At 40.8% G+C, this 17124-nt stretch overlaps 1 protein-coding gene across 1 annotated transcript in view; it reads right to left on the bottom strand.

Moving 5' to 3' along the window:
• The window catches only part of CDH17 (cadherin 17), an 82475-nt gene extending 75122 nt beyond the window's left edge, over positions 1-7353 (bottom strand). The window contains exon 1 of the mRNA XM_001927101.5: positions 7283-7353. The gene's annotated coding sequence lies outside the window, so the exon portion shown is untranslated. The remainder of the gene's footprint in view (positions 1-7282) is intronic.
• Between the last annotated feature and the right edge of the window lie 9771 nt (positions 7354-17124).

Genomic DNA, 17124 nt, shown 5'->3' with positions numbered 1-17124 from the left:
ACGGAAAGTTCTCCATGCCTTGAATCTGTGTCCAGCCAGAATAACAACACAAAGGCAGCTCACCTGTACTGGAAGCCCTTTGTCTCAGCACATGATGAGATTTTTTTTTATATGAAGTATCTTATTGATTTTTCTTAAGAACCCTGTGAAACAGGTACTGTTAAAATTTGTCTCTTATAAATCAAAAATCAAAAGTTGAGAATCAAATTAAAGAAACTCTTGAAAAAAAAAAAAAAGGTTAAGAGTCAAAGCAGTTATAAGACTTGTCCAAGATCACATTGCCTGGCTCAGTTCACACCTAGGTGCTTATTCATATATTATTCTCCCTCTGAAAGCACAGATATTCTCACAAATAAGACATCTAGGATCACTTAATCTGTTACATATCTTTCCAAAACTTCCAAAGTTTGTTTGCTTTTTTCACTCCATGGCTGCTCTTCCTCTTCTGATGCTGACATGACTCCACCTTCCCAGAGGACTGTCAGCCTAGATTTAGCTCCTAGGGCACATCTATTTCTGTGTTGTACCATCTCTCCTTCTCATTTCCCCTCTGACCTTCACCTCAGGCATCTCTTACTTTTTAATCAAGCCAAGTGTTATGGGTTGAATAATGTCTGCCCCACACACAAAATTCATGTTGGAGTCCTAACTCTCAAGTACCAGAGAATGTCATCTGATTTGGAGCCGGGGTCTTTCCGGAGATACTGAAGGCAGAATGACGTCATAAGGGTAGGCCCTAATCCAATAGACTGGTGTCCTCATGGAAAGAGGAAATTTGGACACAGAGACACACACAGAGGAAAGACAGTATGAAGACATGTAGGGAAAGACGGCCCCTGTAAGCCAAGGGGAGAGGCTTCATACCAAACCTCATGGCCCTCAGAGAACCAACCCTGTAGACACCTTGATTTTGGACTTCCAGCCTCCAGAGCTGTGAAACAATAAATTTCTGTTGCTTAAGCCACTCTGGCTGTGGTGCTTTGTTAAAGCAGTCCTAGCAAACTAATATATCAAGGAACTCTAGTTTTAACTGACAAAGGTGCTGTCATCCCAGATAGAGGTGGCCTCCAATGAGGCTTTGTTCAGTTATATATGCAGTGCCCATGGCATCACAGAAAGTCTGCTCCAAGCTCCTGCTGGGCTCCAGTGCCTCCAAGAGGCATTTTTGGATACTCCTGTCATTTCCCCATTTATCTGAGTAAGGATAGGGAATTTCTAAGTCTCAGTTCTCAAAACCCACAAGTAAATCAATACACAATCATTGATTTTTCCCCCCACTTACAAAAAGCTAAGTGATAGGCAAAACCTAAAGAGAATCAGTCATCACTCATCTTTTTTGGTTTTTTTAAAAAAAAAACACATACACGTATTGGGAGTTCCCATTGTGGCTCAGTGGTAATGAACCCAGTTATTACCCATGAGGATGCAAGTTCAAATTCTGGCATTACTCAGTGGGTTAAGGATCCAGTGTTGCTATGGCTGTGGTGTAGGGTGGCAGTTGCAGCTTTGATTCAACCCCTAGCCTGGGAACTTCCCTTTGCAGCAGGTGTGGCTCTCAAAAGAAAAAAATATATATATTAAAGGCTTTGAAGTAAAATAATTCACCATGCTCTGAGGTTGAAACAAAGAAGGGACAGGAGGAGACAGCTGCAAAATTTGTTTCAACTATCATAGGTGATGTCGACAGGAAAGAATGTGACTAGAATTCATAAAACCCCCAGGACCAAACAGTGCCAAATATCTTGGGTGCCATTTAGTTCACCTCCGCATTGTATATTTCTAAGAGTGGCATAAATTACACAGCAAGGCCAGATATGAATAAAGATCAGATTAAAAGCTTGCTCACATCATTGTTCATCAAGAAATGTTCAGCTCAATCATGCCCATCTTTGTGGTCTCACTCACAAATCCCTGATACCAATTACATCTCTTAAGGTTTAGGAAAAAACCACAGGAGGATCTGACCAATTTGCACTCATAGCAAATTAGGGATCCAATTAAAGTGGCCATTAATAAGCTAGAAACAAAGAGGGAGGAATAAAATCTGGGCTGCTGCCTTGCACTTCAGACTGACAAGGAATAAGAAAGGAAGGAAAGGAAGGGTGGATTGCCCCCTTCCCATCCAACACACACAGAAATGTCAGCACTTTCTTCTCTCACTAGACTATGCAATGAAAATATGCCAACCTTTCAGCATATGAAAGTCTGGATTTATGCATATGCAAAATTGGGGGTGATTATTTATTTAATCAATATGTTCACGGGCGAGGAAATAGGCTCATGGGAGGGGTAGATGGCTCCTCTTAAAATATTTTAAATTTATATTATTGATTTATATAATTGATATAATTGATTTATAATTAAATTTATATTTAATTTAAATTTATATAATTTATATAAATTATATAAATTTATATAGTTATTATATATTATTTATTTACATATATTTATTATATAAATACATATTTATATAAATTTATTAAATTTATATAATTGATTTATATACAAATTACTAGCATAATTATTAAAGAAAATAATCATGAGAAGACCCACCAGCACTTCCCCAGAGGGAGCAAGGGAAGGGGCAGCTAGAGTGAGAGGCCCACTCCTAGAAGTGGCTCAGGGTGCCCCAGCCCTGAGCGCCAGTGGTGTCCAGACTAGGTCAGAGGGAAGGGAGGCACCCACATGGGAACGCAGATGGCTACTCCACCATGATGCTTCTCTGACGTCTTAAGCCAGTTGCCAGTAAGGACGTTGGTGTTGTGTTCCCAGAAGTATGCAGGTTTACATCTCAGAAACCCTACAAGGGAGGCAGAGGGAGGACTTCCTTTTCTCCACATCTAGCAGAACAACATCACAAGGGTCATTCCCGACCCAAAGAGGAGGCGAGAAATCACTATTTCTCAAAAAAAGTGGCTTCGTTATTTTTGACAAAGAGTTTCTTCAAGTGTTATACGTTTCTTTGTGTATTATAAAAGGTGCAGATGAGTGTCAGGATAATAAAATTACACAGTGTGGCCTTAGAAATTCAGTATGAGCTAGATCTAAATTAGGTCCACCCCATAGGGTTTAAATATGGAGATTTAAAACAAAGGGGAAAAGAGCTTATCTACAAAACAGAAACAAACTCACAGACATAGAGAACAGACCGATGGTTACCAAGGGGGAGGGAGGGGGAGAGAGACAAGTATTGGGAATTTGGAATTAGCAGTTGCAAACTGTTATGTATAGGATGGATAAACCACAAGATCCTACTGCACAGCAGAGGGAACTATATTCAATATTCTGTAGTAAACCATAATGGAAAATATGAAAAGTAATTGAGTCACTCTACTGTACAGCAGAAATTAACACAACATTGTAAGTCAACTATGCTTCAATAACATACTTAAAAAAAGAATTACTATAATACTAAGCTCATTTATAAGATGACCTTGAAGCAAGAATTCTAATGACAAAATTGTACAGTCATATTCAAGTACAGTAGCCTAACATTTTGATTTCTGTAATTAAGTCATAATAGACAGCTGGGATGGGCAAGAGAGGAAAGGGAAAATGAATTTAATTCTATCTTCATAAAGGTTACCATATCAGCATGAAATCACACTCAGGAGTTAGTTTTTTATAATTGAAACTTTTTTTTAAGCTAGCATTTAGTGAGCATTTACTAAGTTAAGTCTTTTGGACGACTTCCTTAAGTTTCATAATAATCCTACAAGGCAAGGCCTGTTGTCATCCTACAGGGCAGGAAACAGCTCAGTGAGGTGGAGGAAGGGCTGCCATTCTGACAGAGACCAAGCACAGAACAGTCCTTGTGAGGAAGATATCACATCTTTAGTTTAAGCATTCTTTTTTTTTTTTTTTTTTCTTTTTAGGGCAGTACCTGTGTCATATGGAAGTTCCCAGGCTAGGGGTCGAATCGGAGCTGCAGCTGCCAGCCTACACCACAGCCACAGCAACATGGGATCTGAGCCCTATCTTTGAATGACACCACAGCTTTCACGGCAATGCCAGATTGTGAGCAGGGCCAGGGATCGAACCTGAATCCTCACAGATACTAGTTGAGTTCTTAACCCAATGAGCCACAATGGGAACCCTTAGACATTTTTTAAAGGCACAAATCTATCCTTTTGATTTCTCTTTGTCTCTTACTCAAAAACACAAGTCCTAATGTTTCTTAAAAAATTAAAATAAAAAGAAATCATTGATTCAGAATATCATGGATGAGAGAATTCAATTCAATCTTACAGAATATTTGAAGAGAAATTAAGTTTTCTTTGTGCCACATACACGATAGCCAAGGAGAGCTTGGTCTGTTACGTATTTTTTTATATTAGGTGAAAAACCCTCTTCAGTATGGTTAAAACCTCAACCATTGGGTGAATATCTGCTTTTGTTAAGTTCATATTTCTTGTTCCAAAGTAAACATTCTTGTTTGTTCTCACTAGTAACAAGGAGGTAGGTAGATATTTCCCCAAAGATCTTCAGTACTTCTTTCCTTGTTTAATTGATGAAGAGACCACAGAACAACGAGTCCCCTCTAACGTTGACACCAGGGATTTCTGAAGGAATACGCTCTTACATCAACAAATACATTTGGGTATTTCTGCCCATGTAAACCAGCAGTCACATGTGGGTCCTTGGGAAAAGGAGCACGCTGATACCCAGCTTTTCTTCTCAGGGTCATTTCTTTTCATTTGGAAGAAAAGTGGGAGCACAGGCTCCTTTTCAGAGCATTACTTTGACAATGGAACAGGAAGTAGAGTTGCTGCCAGGATATATTTTGCCTTTCATAAGAGAAGGGAGGAGGCACCGGAAATGCAGTCTTCACCTTGAAGGATGATGACTTTTTTCCGGGGTTATCTTAGCAGGTTTCAAAGGATGCCACACCCACACCTCAATGGAAGACTGATACAGGAAACATCAGAGAGGCTTTAAAATGCCTCATTTAAAAAAAACAAAAAAACAAAAAAAGCAAAACCCAAGTGTTTTCTTATTCTCTCATCTTGTTGGACCTCACTTCTTTGAATTAATGGCTCCCTAATGAGGTCCTACTGTAGAGCACAGGGAACTATATCCAGTCTCTTGGACTAGACCAGGATGCAAGATACTATAAGAAAGGGAATGCATATATATGCATGACCGAGTCACTTTGCTGTACAGCAGAAATTGGTACAACATTGTGAATCAACTACATTTTAATTAAAAAAAAAACTTAATAAACAAAGTTAAAGTGCCAAAAAAAAAGGTTGTAATTTCAGTGTACTCAAATTTATCATGATTTTCCTTACAGCCATGCTTTTTGGATTTAAGAAATCATTTCTTATCTTGAGTAAAAAATATCCTTCCATATGTTCTTATAAAAGTCGATAAATAAATAAACAAAATAAAAAGTGTTCTCCAAAGTGAGGTTCGAAAGACAGTCTAATAAGAACCAGGAAGAAAAAAAATCAAGAAAATTTTTTTATTTGCATTGAATTTTCATGTCATCCTTCTAAATGCTTTTGTATATCATTTATAATACACATAGTAGTGCAATCGTACAAGTCTGTAATTAATAAATAAATAGGCTTATATTGCTGGTTTAAAAAAAAGAATTAGTTGCTCCCTTGTACATTGTAAGTTGTAGTTATAGTAGAATTACTGTTGAATTTCTTTCTCTAGAGAATGAAACCACTTCTCAATTTGACCTGTCACCTGCTTGAACTTTCTACTGGAAAAGAGAGTTAACATTCATTGAATGTCTATTGTATGTCAAACAATGGACTGAGTTCTTTACGTGCTTATCTAATTTACTCTAACAACTACTTGGTTAGACAAATGTCTGCATTTTATAGATGAGAAAATCAAGGCACAGGGAGCTTAAGCAATCTTCTCAGTGCCCACTGGCTAGTAAATGATGAAACTGACCTAACCCATCTAACCAACCCTGAGGACTCATAAACTCTATTTCCTATAATCTATAATAAACCTTCAGAAAGACTCATTTTGTTTCCTGGTGAGAGATAAATTTTCCATGTCATCTACACATGTGCTTTCCCCTTTTTTCAAATGGGTCCTCCCTTGCGATCTAAGTTTTTGAAGAAAAAAATCAAGACAAGAAAATATTAGAGAATGCAATGCCTTTCTTATCTCTTGCTTGGCATTTCCCGTCACAGAGGGCATCTGTTCCCAGAAAGTCACTCACAGCAAAAAAAAAAAAAAAAAAAAAAAAAAACTGGGACGAAGGCAGGGACTATAACATTTAAAGATACCAATAAGCTGTACGCTGCTTGACATCTCAGAATAATCACTCATTAGCTAATATCACCACCACCACCAGCTCTGCTGAGAGAAAGACCAGACTCTAACCAACACATACATCAACTTTGCTTTCCCAGTTGGGAAGGCAGATCTCTCCATTCTCAATTCTTATTCCACTGCTCTTTTTTTCTCTTGTTCATTCCCCTTCCCCCTCTGTGTCCCAGACAGTCCTGAAAATCCTAAATTGGATCTCCTTCTCTGAGAAGTAAATAGAATGCTCAGGGTTTTGTTTTGTTTTCTTTTCTTTTTCTTCTCTTTTCTTTCTTTCTTTCTTTTTTTTTTTTTTTTTTTTTTTTTTAATGGCCACACCTGCATTGGAAGTTCCCAGGCTAGGGGTTGAATCAGAACTGCAGCTACCGGCCTATGCCACAGTCACAGCAACACCAGATCCAAGCCGCATCTGCAACCTATGCTACAGCTTGTGGTAACACCAGATCCTTAACCCACTGAGTGAGGCCAGGGATCGAACCGTCATCCTCACAGACACTGTCGGGTTCTTAACCCATTGAACCACAATAGGAACTCCAAATGCTCAATTATTTGAAGACCACATCTGAGAAATGACACCTCGTGAGAATGAAATTCCAGTTCTGATCTGTAGACTATAAGAGCTGCAGGGCATCTCAGGGCTAGGCACTTTTACATTTTAATTACAAAGAATGTGTCATCCTCATTTAAACACTCCAAAGCTTAGTCTTTTCTTTCACTCCACTACCAAGCTTGATTCAACCCAAACTGCTTCATCAAATGAATTTAGAAAAGATATAGACTAATGAGAAGAAAGAAACCACAAAAGGAATTATGCTCCATCAGCAAAACTTGTCATACCAGGAATAAAATTCCTTTCCCAACAAATGCTACATAGCACCCCTCAAGGAATAAATTTGTCCAGCAACTTCTTAAGGAACCCCTCCGCCATCTATTCTGCTATTCATAAAGAAATATGTTATCCACGTAGTTAAGACATGTCAAGCCTTACCTTTCTGTAAGCAGGTAACAAAATGGTTGTTAAAAGTTATTTTCTTCCAGTCAGCTGTTGAGAGTCTGTCTGGAACTTGAGTAGCTCCCCCAGAGGACACTCCCTCTGCAGTGTTCCACTTCCCCAGCCTCTCCCTTTGCCTTCAGTCAAACATTAACCATTGACTGGTTTATTGATTTTCAGGAACCATCAGATGTCATAAAAGGTATTACTACATGCACTCCAGGAAAGAAATGGGTATGTATGAAAAGAAGTTAATTCACATCTAATATATCTCAAAGTTGATTTCTGATTTCTGATTTTTAGAAGGTTCCATAAATTAAAAGACAAGAAGTTAAAGTGGAAAAACTTTCCATATGTTCAACCATCTGTTGAGGGTGAGCTTCATGACATCAGAGTTTTATCCATATTTTGCTCCCAAGCAGTGTCTGCATAGAAGACTCAATTGACAAATATTTATGTAGATTCTATCTCAAACACAGAGCACAGGGTGCCATGTCTGAGCAGTGATGCAGTTCATTGATAACCAGCCACAAGAGACATGGGGAATGTCTCAGAAGGCACAACCAATGATGCCATCTGGCTGCACCTGCTTCTGAAATCCAAGGTACCTCTTCAAAGTCTGCATAAAACAACCAACCAGCAGGAGCCTTCCCCCAAGACACAAACCTTTTTTCTTACCACTCTGAGAAAGTGACTGCTTTTTCCACTCAAAATAAGGTTTCCAATTAAACAGCAAAAACCAAGAGCCCCAGATTTCTTAAGTCAAGGCCTCTTGTAGACAGATTCTGATTCCCGCCCCTCAGTCACTCTTGGAATCTACACTAAAGATGAAAATCAAAGTTATTTTTATATCAAATGTGATATTCATTCTGACATTCCTTTCTGGGCTTCTCCTGAGCTGTGTCGTGTTTTCCATTTATCTCTAGGTGTGCATCTAGATTTCTAGCACAATGAAAGCACAAGAGCCCAGCCTACTGCCTAGACGGGCTTCTTCCTTCCCAGGGCCCTTGAGAAGACCCTTTGCTTGCTCTAAGCCTCATATGTCTTGGGGACCCTGAAATGAAACCACCTAGTTGCATGCCAGTGGTTAGCAGGCTTGGCTGACCTACAAGCCCAAGAAAGTTCCTTCTTCCTCTGTCTCACAATCATCATAACTACATTTAGGGAAATGAAGTTAGGGAGGCTAAAGCAACTCGCACATTCTTAACACCTCTGCCTTCCCAAGAATTGAATAAAATGACCTTGTCCCACAAATTCAAACAGCTTCCACTTGTATGTTTCATTTCGTGAATCAATGACAAGAATCTTGCGGTATTGCTCTGAAAGGAGTTTGCTTCTTCTTTGGAAACTTGTTCATAATGCTTGCAAAAAGTACTTTTAAACCTATAACATTTTCTTTAAAAGAAAGTTTATGGGAGTTTCTGTCATGGCTCAGTGGTTAATGAACCCAACTAGTATCCATGAGGACGTGGGTTCAATCCCTGGCCTTGCTTAGTGGGTTAAGGATCCAGCATTGCTGTGAGCTATGGTGTAGGTCACAGATGTGGCTCAGATCCCATGTTGCTGTGGCTGTGGTGTAGGTGGGCAGCTACGGCTCCAATTCAACCCCTAGCCTGGGAACTTCCATATGCTGCAAGTGTGGCCCTGAAAAGACAAAAAAAAGTTTATGTATTATTCATGTATTTATGTGTATATATATATATATTTATATATTATGTCTATATGTATATATTCTGTATATGTATATTATGTATTTATGTATTGCTATTATAGTCATCATTTCTTAGTGATATTTTACAGCTACATTCATAGCGTGTTGGTATATCAGTTTTAAAATATGATATACATTTAATCTTTATAACCAGCCATGAAATGGATTCTAATAGACAGAAAACAAAGGCACAGAGGGGTTTTACCTCTTGCCCAAGTCACACAGCCTGTGATTGCAGACTCAGGACTCCCACCCTATTCTCTCTGATTCAAAGTCCAATCTATTCACCACAAGTGTGGACTCTGCCAGATTATTTTCCTTCTGGCTCCGTGGAAGTAATAAAAAATATATGTGAGGAAAAAGAATGTATACTTGTTATGTGTAACTGGGTCACCATGCTGTGTAATAGAAAATTGACGGAACACTGGAAACCAGCTATAATGAAAACACACACACACACACACACACACACACACACACACACACATATGAAGAAGTTCCTCTATGTGAGTCTGCTCCTAACAGGAGATGGCTAAGTACCTAAATTGGGCTTCGCTTTATATATTTTATGCTACTCCTAGGCTGTAACTTCCAAGTCAAAGAATCAAATTGCTTAAACTCTAAAAAGTTCCAAATCAGAGTTCCTACTGTGGCACAGTGAGTTAATGATCCAGCTTGTCTCCATGGTATTGCCTGACACAGTGGGTTAAGAATCTGGTATTGCTGCAGCCATGACGTAGGTTGCAGCTGCAGCTCAGATTCAATCCCTGGCCCAGGAACTTCGATATGCTATCAGTGCAGCTGAAAAAGGAAAAAAAAAAATAAAAAGGCCCAAACCACCCATCAGAGAAAATGCAGAGGTGATTGCATCTCATAATTATAAAGGTTTTTTCTGTGCTCTCTACGATAATGGGTTAGCATGGTTCTCAGAGATGTGTGTTTCATCATTTATATATTAAATCATACATTTATAATTTATAAAGTTATCTAGATTTTATCATTCCAGATTAAATCCAAAGCTTAAGAGCATGCATGTTCTCCCCCGTGATTCAAGATAAACACAACTGCATTTTAGGTACTCATTTTCATGTGAAAATGAAGCATTTCTAGTTCAATAACTTTTTTTGTCTTTTTTAAGGCCACACCCACAGCATATGGAAGTTACCAGGCTAGGGGTCAAATCATATCCACGGCCACACCACATCCACAGCAAAGCCAGATCAGAGCCGCGTCTGCAACCTACACCACAGCTCATGGCAACACCAGATCCTTAACCTGCTGAGCGAGGCCAGGGATCAAATCTGCATCCTCATGGATACAAGTTGGGTTCATTAACCACTGAGCCACAGCAGGAACTCCTTAGTTCAATAATTTAATATTGATTCAGGAATAAGAGGAAGAATAAGAAAATTTAATTGATAAAGATTACTAATTCCCTTTATCATAGCAAAGTAGTTATAAATTATATGATGGAAACAAGTGGAGAATTGAAAAGATGTGGGCAAATTCTTCTGACTAACAGCTTCATGGTATTTAAATATTTTAGCCCTTCTGTCTATAATAATGTCTCATCCATTTCTCCTTAGCCCTAGAAACTATTTAAGTAATGTGTAATTTATGGACAGTGCTAGTTAGCAATGAGTAAAGTTTGGATAGCCTACCAGATGAAAACTTTATAAAAATTTGGATGTTGCTGTTTTGGGCAATTTTCCAAACCACAACACTTTAGGGAATCAATAAATGATTTAAGACTCAGTAAAATAAATCGCTAATGCCAAGTAAGATACACTGAAACATACATAACGCAGCTGCAGATTATTAGCTAATAGTCACATGTGCTCACCCTAAAAATTTCCCCAAAGAGAGTCTGAGGCTAATAAAGGGTTCTCCCCGACCCCGCCCCCATTATCTATTTGAACAGATTGGACCTCGTTTGCAGTTGTTTATTTCAGGAAAATTTTAACTCCATCTATAGATGGTTGCTCCAGGCAAGGTCCTTAATCTGACTCTAGTTACCCACGTCAGGAAACTGCTGGGGAATCCTGTGAGCAGAATGGTTAGTCAATAGCCATATCCTGAGCCGTACATTGGACAAATGCCTTCTAGAGCTTTCTGAATCTGGTGAGTTTATTAAAACTGGGCCTTCCATCATGAGATCCAGGTTCAGGAGGTCTGGGTTGCATCGGAGCGATCAACATTTTTAAAGCCTTCTGTACTCTAAGAGAAACACAGCTTAGGGATTCTGTGCTTTATCCACCAGTAAATGTTTTTAGCAAATATGTTTTGGAGATTCATTTTCCCACACCATTTAGGATCCATTTCTGCAGGATCTCTCTGAGACAACACTGCAGTTGGGTTGATGTTGGACATGCAGGCTGAATCTGGCAGACACGAATGTACTCATCTTCCCTCGGACTTTTTTTCTTTCTTTCTTTTTTTTTTTTTTTTTTTTTTGCTATTTCTTTGGGCCGCTTCTGCGGCATATGGAGGTTCCCAGGCTAGGGGTCGAATTGGAGCTGTAGCCACCGGCCTACGCCAGAGCCACAGCAACTCGCGATCCGAGCCGCGTCTGCAACCTACACCACAGCTCACGGCAACGCTGGATCGTTAACCCACTGAGCAGGGGCAGGGACCGAACCCGAAACCTCATGGTTCCTAGTCAGATTCGTTAACCACTGCGCCACGACGGGAACTCCATCGGACTTTTTTTCTTTCACAGTCTACTGAACATTTTATTTGAACTTCAGGTTTTTTTTTTTTTTTCTGTTTTTCTTTTCTTTTTTTCCGGTCTCACTCATGGCATATGGAAGTTCCTAGGCCAGGGATCGAATTCAAGTGCAACTGCAAACCTACACCACAGCTGCAGCAATGCCAGATCCTTAACCCACTGTGCCGAGCTGGTGATCGAACCCACGCCTCAGCAGTGACCCAAGGCACAACAGAGACAATGTCAGATCCTTAACCCGCTGCACCACAGAGGGAAATCCCATATGTTGTAATTTTTTTTTTTTTTTTGTCTTTTTGTCTTTTTAGGGCCGCACCCGTGACATATGGAGGTTTCCAGGCTAGGGGTCTAATCTGAGCTGTTGCTGCCAGCCCACGCCAGAGCCACAGCAATGCCACATACGAGTGGTATCTGCAACCTACACCACAGCTCACAGCAATGCCAGATCCTTAACCCACCGAGCAAGGCCAGAGATCAAACCCGCAACCTCATGGTTCCTAGTGGGATTCGTTTCCGCTGCACCACAATGGGAACTCCGTGAATGTTTTAATTTTAATATGTGAATAAGAACATTTCAGTGCTTGAGATTACTTTTGCTCTGAACAAAGAAGGAAGAGGAAGACAGCAATGTGATCACAGGCGCTTCAGTCTCTCTCTCAGGCAGCTGAGTGCTAGAGAAACCCTTTGAACTTGCTGCTCACCCAAAAAGGGAAGACGATTTTCTTTCCATGTAACCAAACCTAGTAACCCAAGAGACAAAGGAGAAATTTTTTTTCTCCCTTTGGTCTTCCCGCTCAGGATAATATTAAGCCTAGTGTCGGTAACAACCCAGGAGAATTCCTGGAAAAGCCCTGTTATCTTCAGCCTGAAATTTTCCAGTCACTACATGAGAAAACCCAGGAACTGGAATCTGAGGTCTGCAATCCACTTAGTTCCCCTGCCTGAGCCAGTCCTCAGGAGGGGCCCTACAGTGCAGAGGAAGGAGGAGGAGAGGATGGGATCTCCTGGGGAGAAATGCTCCAGGTTCTAGAATGCTCCAGGTTCTGGAATGCTCCAGGTTCTGGAATGCTCCAGATTCTGAGATGCTCCAGGTTCTGAGATACTCCAGGTTCTGAAGCTCCAAATAAGAACTCAGGAAAAAGCTCTTACAGCATGGTGGAGGCCCCCGCAGAGCATCTTTAAATTGCTGGAGTCACACTAATCCCACCTGTCCCCAGTTTAAACCTGATGAGCTTGACCAATGTCTCACAGAGGCAGAGCTCCAGAGGGACTTTTTCACTCCCATACCTTCCCAATTCTGCTCCCTCAGCCTTAGACGCAAAGGGCATTGCCTAGAACCAGGGCTATATCCAAATCGATTTACAAGACAGAGGTGGCTGTACCTTCTCTAAGTTACCACTTTATATAAAAGAAACCCAATAATGGTTAAGAACACAGGCCTTGACTGAAAGTTAACCAAAAGCCACCACTCTTTTCTAGCCCCCAAAAGAGTTTTCTGAAGACAAGTTGTAATCTTCAGTAGCAGGGTTCTCAGCCCTGGAGGAACAGAATCATAAGCATTCTGATTGGATTGATTTCTGGTGACCTGGCAGCAACCATTTCTAGGTTCTCCTTGGTATCAAAGGCACAGCTGAGGATGGGACCCGCTGGTCCAAAGCTTGCCCTTTGCCAGGCACTTTCCTAACTGTTCTCCGCATATCATCTCATTTAATCCCCATGACAACCTTGTGAGGTTATTATTTTTACTACTTTACAAATAAGGGAACTGAGAAACAAAGAAGACAAAAATAGATTCTCCAAGGCTTGAATCCAAGTGTAAATTAAAAAAAAAAAAAAATCAAAGCCCTACACAGCTACCCAAGGCTGAACTCCTGTAATAGCCTGCAGAACGGTCCCCTATGAGGTTCTACTTACCCGCCCGACACAGCAAACAGACGAGTGGCTCAGGTCCACTAAGAAGATGCATCAGCTCACAGAGCCACAGCCAAAACATCAATACTTCCACCACGATGACATTCCCACCAGCTGTCTACTCAAATCTCTTCCCCAGCTGCTATCCTCTTAGATAACCCTTGACTTCCTTGTGGAGCAAGAGCATCACCTGGCTGGCTCGGATCCAGTCACCCCTGGTCTGGAGCAAGGTCACCCCCTCTCAGAACCAGTGAGGAAGTGGTTTGCTTTACTGGAGCTCAGCTCAGACCAGCCAGGTCTAGCGGCCAATATGTCTAGAGACAAGATGCCTGGTGCACTTTTTCCACAGAGGTATCTCTGTGGGCTTTCTAAATGTATCCTCTCCTCAGTGACGGACATGCTCTCTGATACTAGGGTATCACAATGCCACAATGCCAACAGGCTGACCTTCCTTCTGGAATTCAACATTGGTCTCCAGGCACCTTGGACTTTGAAAATTCATTTTCTTCCATCTTTGGAATGTAGGACTCTTTGGTCCTTTTCTTTGCTGATCATAAGGGAAAGCATGGAGGGAGAATTATCAGGGAACCAGTCCCACAGTCTCCATGTCACAGTTCCTGAGCCTGACACAGACAACCAGAACTTAGTTCTCTCCATCTTTCTTCAGCTCCCTAATAAACAAGTCTACTTTTATTTGAGTCAGAGTGTTTAAGACCACAAACTTTGCGGACTGGCAAATTAGGATCCAAATCTCAATTCCAAGACTATCCTTTCACTTCAATATTTATTACCAACATGGATTTGGAAGTCTTGGACCAGATCCTCCATACCACAACCCCTACTCTGTTTGAACTTGTAACAGCAATGGCTCAATTAAGGGGCTGGAAAACTAAAGAACATTAGGGGGTGTTTGCAGGGAGCTCTGAACTGTCTAAAAGTGGTGCCAAGATATTTAAGTATATATTGAAGGTGGAAAGAGGAGAGCCCAACATTTTCCATTATTTACTTTTCAAAGAGCCTTTCAGCTCCACTCTGCCTCCTTAAGAGTGTTTCCATCTGTCTCCCAACCAACACTCAGACCAGAAAGCAACAGCAATTAGCCTCATCTGTCACAAGCCTGGGTAACTAGAAGGCTTGACCAGATTACAAAGTCTGCTAGCAAACTAAAATTGGTGGTGTTACCACACCAAACCGAATACAAAGGAAGCCACAGAGAGTTAAGCTCAAATCCTTCTGTACGTTTCTATTTTAAAAGCTAACATACAGTAAACATCACTGAGAAAGCTTGAAATGAGTCATTAGACTTCACAGTGAACACGACTTAGCCATATTTCCCACCAAATGACTCCTGGAAGTGTGGTGGGAACTCTGATTTCTGTTGGTAGCTGACGGGAGAGTTGCCCTAACTTGATAATCTTGCAGCAATGTCTCTGTATTTTGTGGAGCCTACAAGTCTCCCAGCCCAGTTCAAATGTAACCCATTCAATTACTCCAGAAGTTATTTTGCCACTGGATGTGTCCATCTGTTGAATTTAGGGATGGGCCCCCATTCCTGCTTAACTATTTACCCTGATCATTAAGCAGGTACTTTGATGATCTCCATTTAGCGAGTGTCTATTCTCTGCCAGGCACTGGGCAAAGTGCTTGGCTTATGTTATCTCTAAAGTCTGAAAGGTCGGTCGCAATGTCCAAGCCCCGCTTACAGATGAGGAAACTGGGGCTCAAAGAAGCCAAATGCCTTGCTCAAGGACACATAGTTGGTAGGTTACAGAGCTAGGGTTTGAGCTCAAATGTACTGACTTAAGATCTTTGCTGCTGTGACTGCTCCTGTTTTATAGGGATGTCCTAGTCCCAGCTTCTACCCTGGCACCACGACTACACCCTTTCTCTCATTGCTTAGCCCTCTGTGGCTTTACTGCCACCAACCAGAAGAGGTCTTAGTATACAACCAACTCTGTTCTACATAGTCCAAAGAAGTTCTGGAGAATTTATGTCAAAACTGAAATTGTTGGGAGTTCCTGTCATGGCTCAGCGGGTTATGAACACAACTAGTATCCATAAGATGCAGATTGGATCCCTGGCCCCGCTCAGTGGATTAAAGGATCTGGCATTGCTTCGAGCTGTGGTGGAGATTGCAGATGCTGCTCAGATGTGGTGGTGCTGTGGCTGTGGTGTAAGGCCAGCAGCTGCAGCTCCAATTGGACCCCTAGCCTGGGAACTAGAGGAACATATGGAATATGCCGCAAGAGCGACCCTGAAAAAGCACAACAACAACAACAAAAACATTGAAATTGTTGCTTTGGGAAAACTGGCTAATGTTCAAATAGACAAGGTTAAAGCAGCCCTACTTATTCATCTGCCCCTAATATCCCTCCAGGACATATATGAATTCATCTAGTCTGCACTGTCCAAATGCCGTGCTCGCCATTCCAGAAGACTCCTGGGCTCAGTAAGGTTCTCCTGAGGTTGAAGAAGGCCGTAGCTTCTCATAGCATTTTCCAGGTTTATATTGTGTCCACCATGCTGTATAGAGAGGAAGTGCAATGTCACAAGAAAAAAATTACTCTCATAGATATCTTTCAGTAAATAAATGAGGTGAGGATATCATTCAGATATCATCACTTTGTAAATGCCTCTTGAGATGATGAGTCTAGGCAAAGACCATCAATGGCTGCCACATCACAAATAGGCAAACTGGTCACAGATGCCTTCTGGGAGAAGTGTGCAATACCATTTGTTATTGGTATTGCTGAAAAAAAAATGTACCTGAATCAGATCAAGCCTGCAATTCTAGAGTATATAGATCTGACAAGATAAGATCTCTTTGCATTGATTACATAGAAGATGCAGAAATATTTTCTATAAGGGCATCTTTTACATCCACCACTGGTAACAGCAAGGGATATAACATTAAAAGGTAACTTAGTAAAGACTTTTCCACAAGAGTATAAATTAATCAGGTTCATCTAAGTTAGTCATTCTTCTGGTGATTAATTTGATTCAAGAATAGATGTAAAAGGCCCACAGGAGTATCTGTAGTCTATAATTAGGTATCAAATGCTTCAGCCAGGCTGTGTGTGTGTGTGTGACTTGAATTTTCTTGCTTCAACATTTTGCAATGGAAATTTTTAAACAAAAGCTGAAATAGAGAGAATAAGGTAATGAAGCCATGTACCACGTCTCAGCTTCAGCAGTTATCAGCTTATGTCCAGTCTTGTTTCATCTTGTTCTTGAACCACACCACCTGAGCCCCAGTCCACCCCCAAATTTGGAGAGCATCCAAATCGGCTTCTCTGGAAGCAAAAATGGTAGTCTTGTCTAGATGCAACCCTCTGGTTAACTCTGCTAGAGGTAGAATTGTCCTCCAACACTTGGAATGCAAGCCAGGCTTATCAGTTCATGAAATCATATCAGCTTTGCTCTCTGCCTGACTGGTATCCAAAGAACAGAAGCTCTTTTACTTTGAAACTAGCTGGATTCTTGGAGGCTTTT

Source organism: Sus scrofa, chromosome 4 (genome assembly GCF_054392235.1).
Source record: "Sus scrofa isolate SSC_HxYL_T2T_F1_AM1 chromosome 4, Sscrofa_HxYL_maternal_Yorkshire_Landrace_v2.0, whole genome shotgun sequence".
Taxonomy (NCBI): Eukaryota; Metazoa; Chordata; class Mammalia; order Artiodactyla; family Suidae; genus Sus; species Sus scrofa.
The sequence above is the reverse complement of the archived record's forward strand: the minus strand, read 5'-3'. Positions and strand labels throughout refer to the sequence as shown.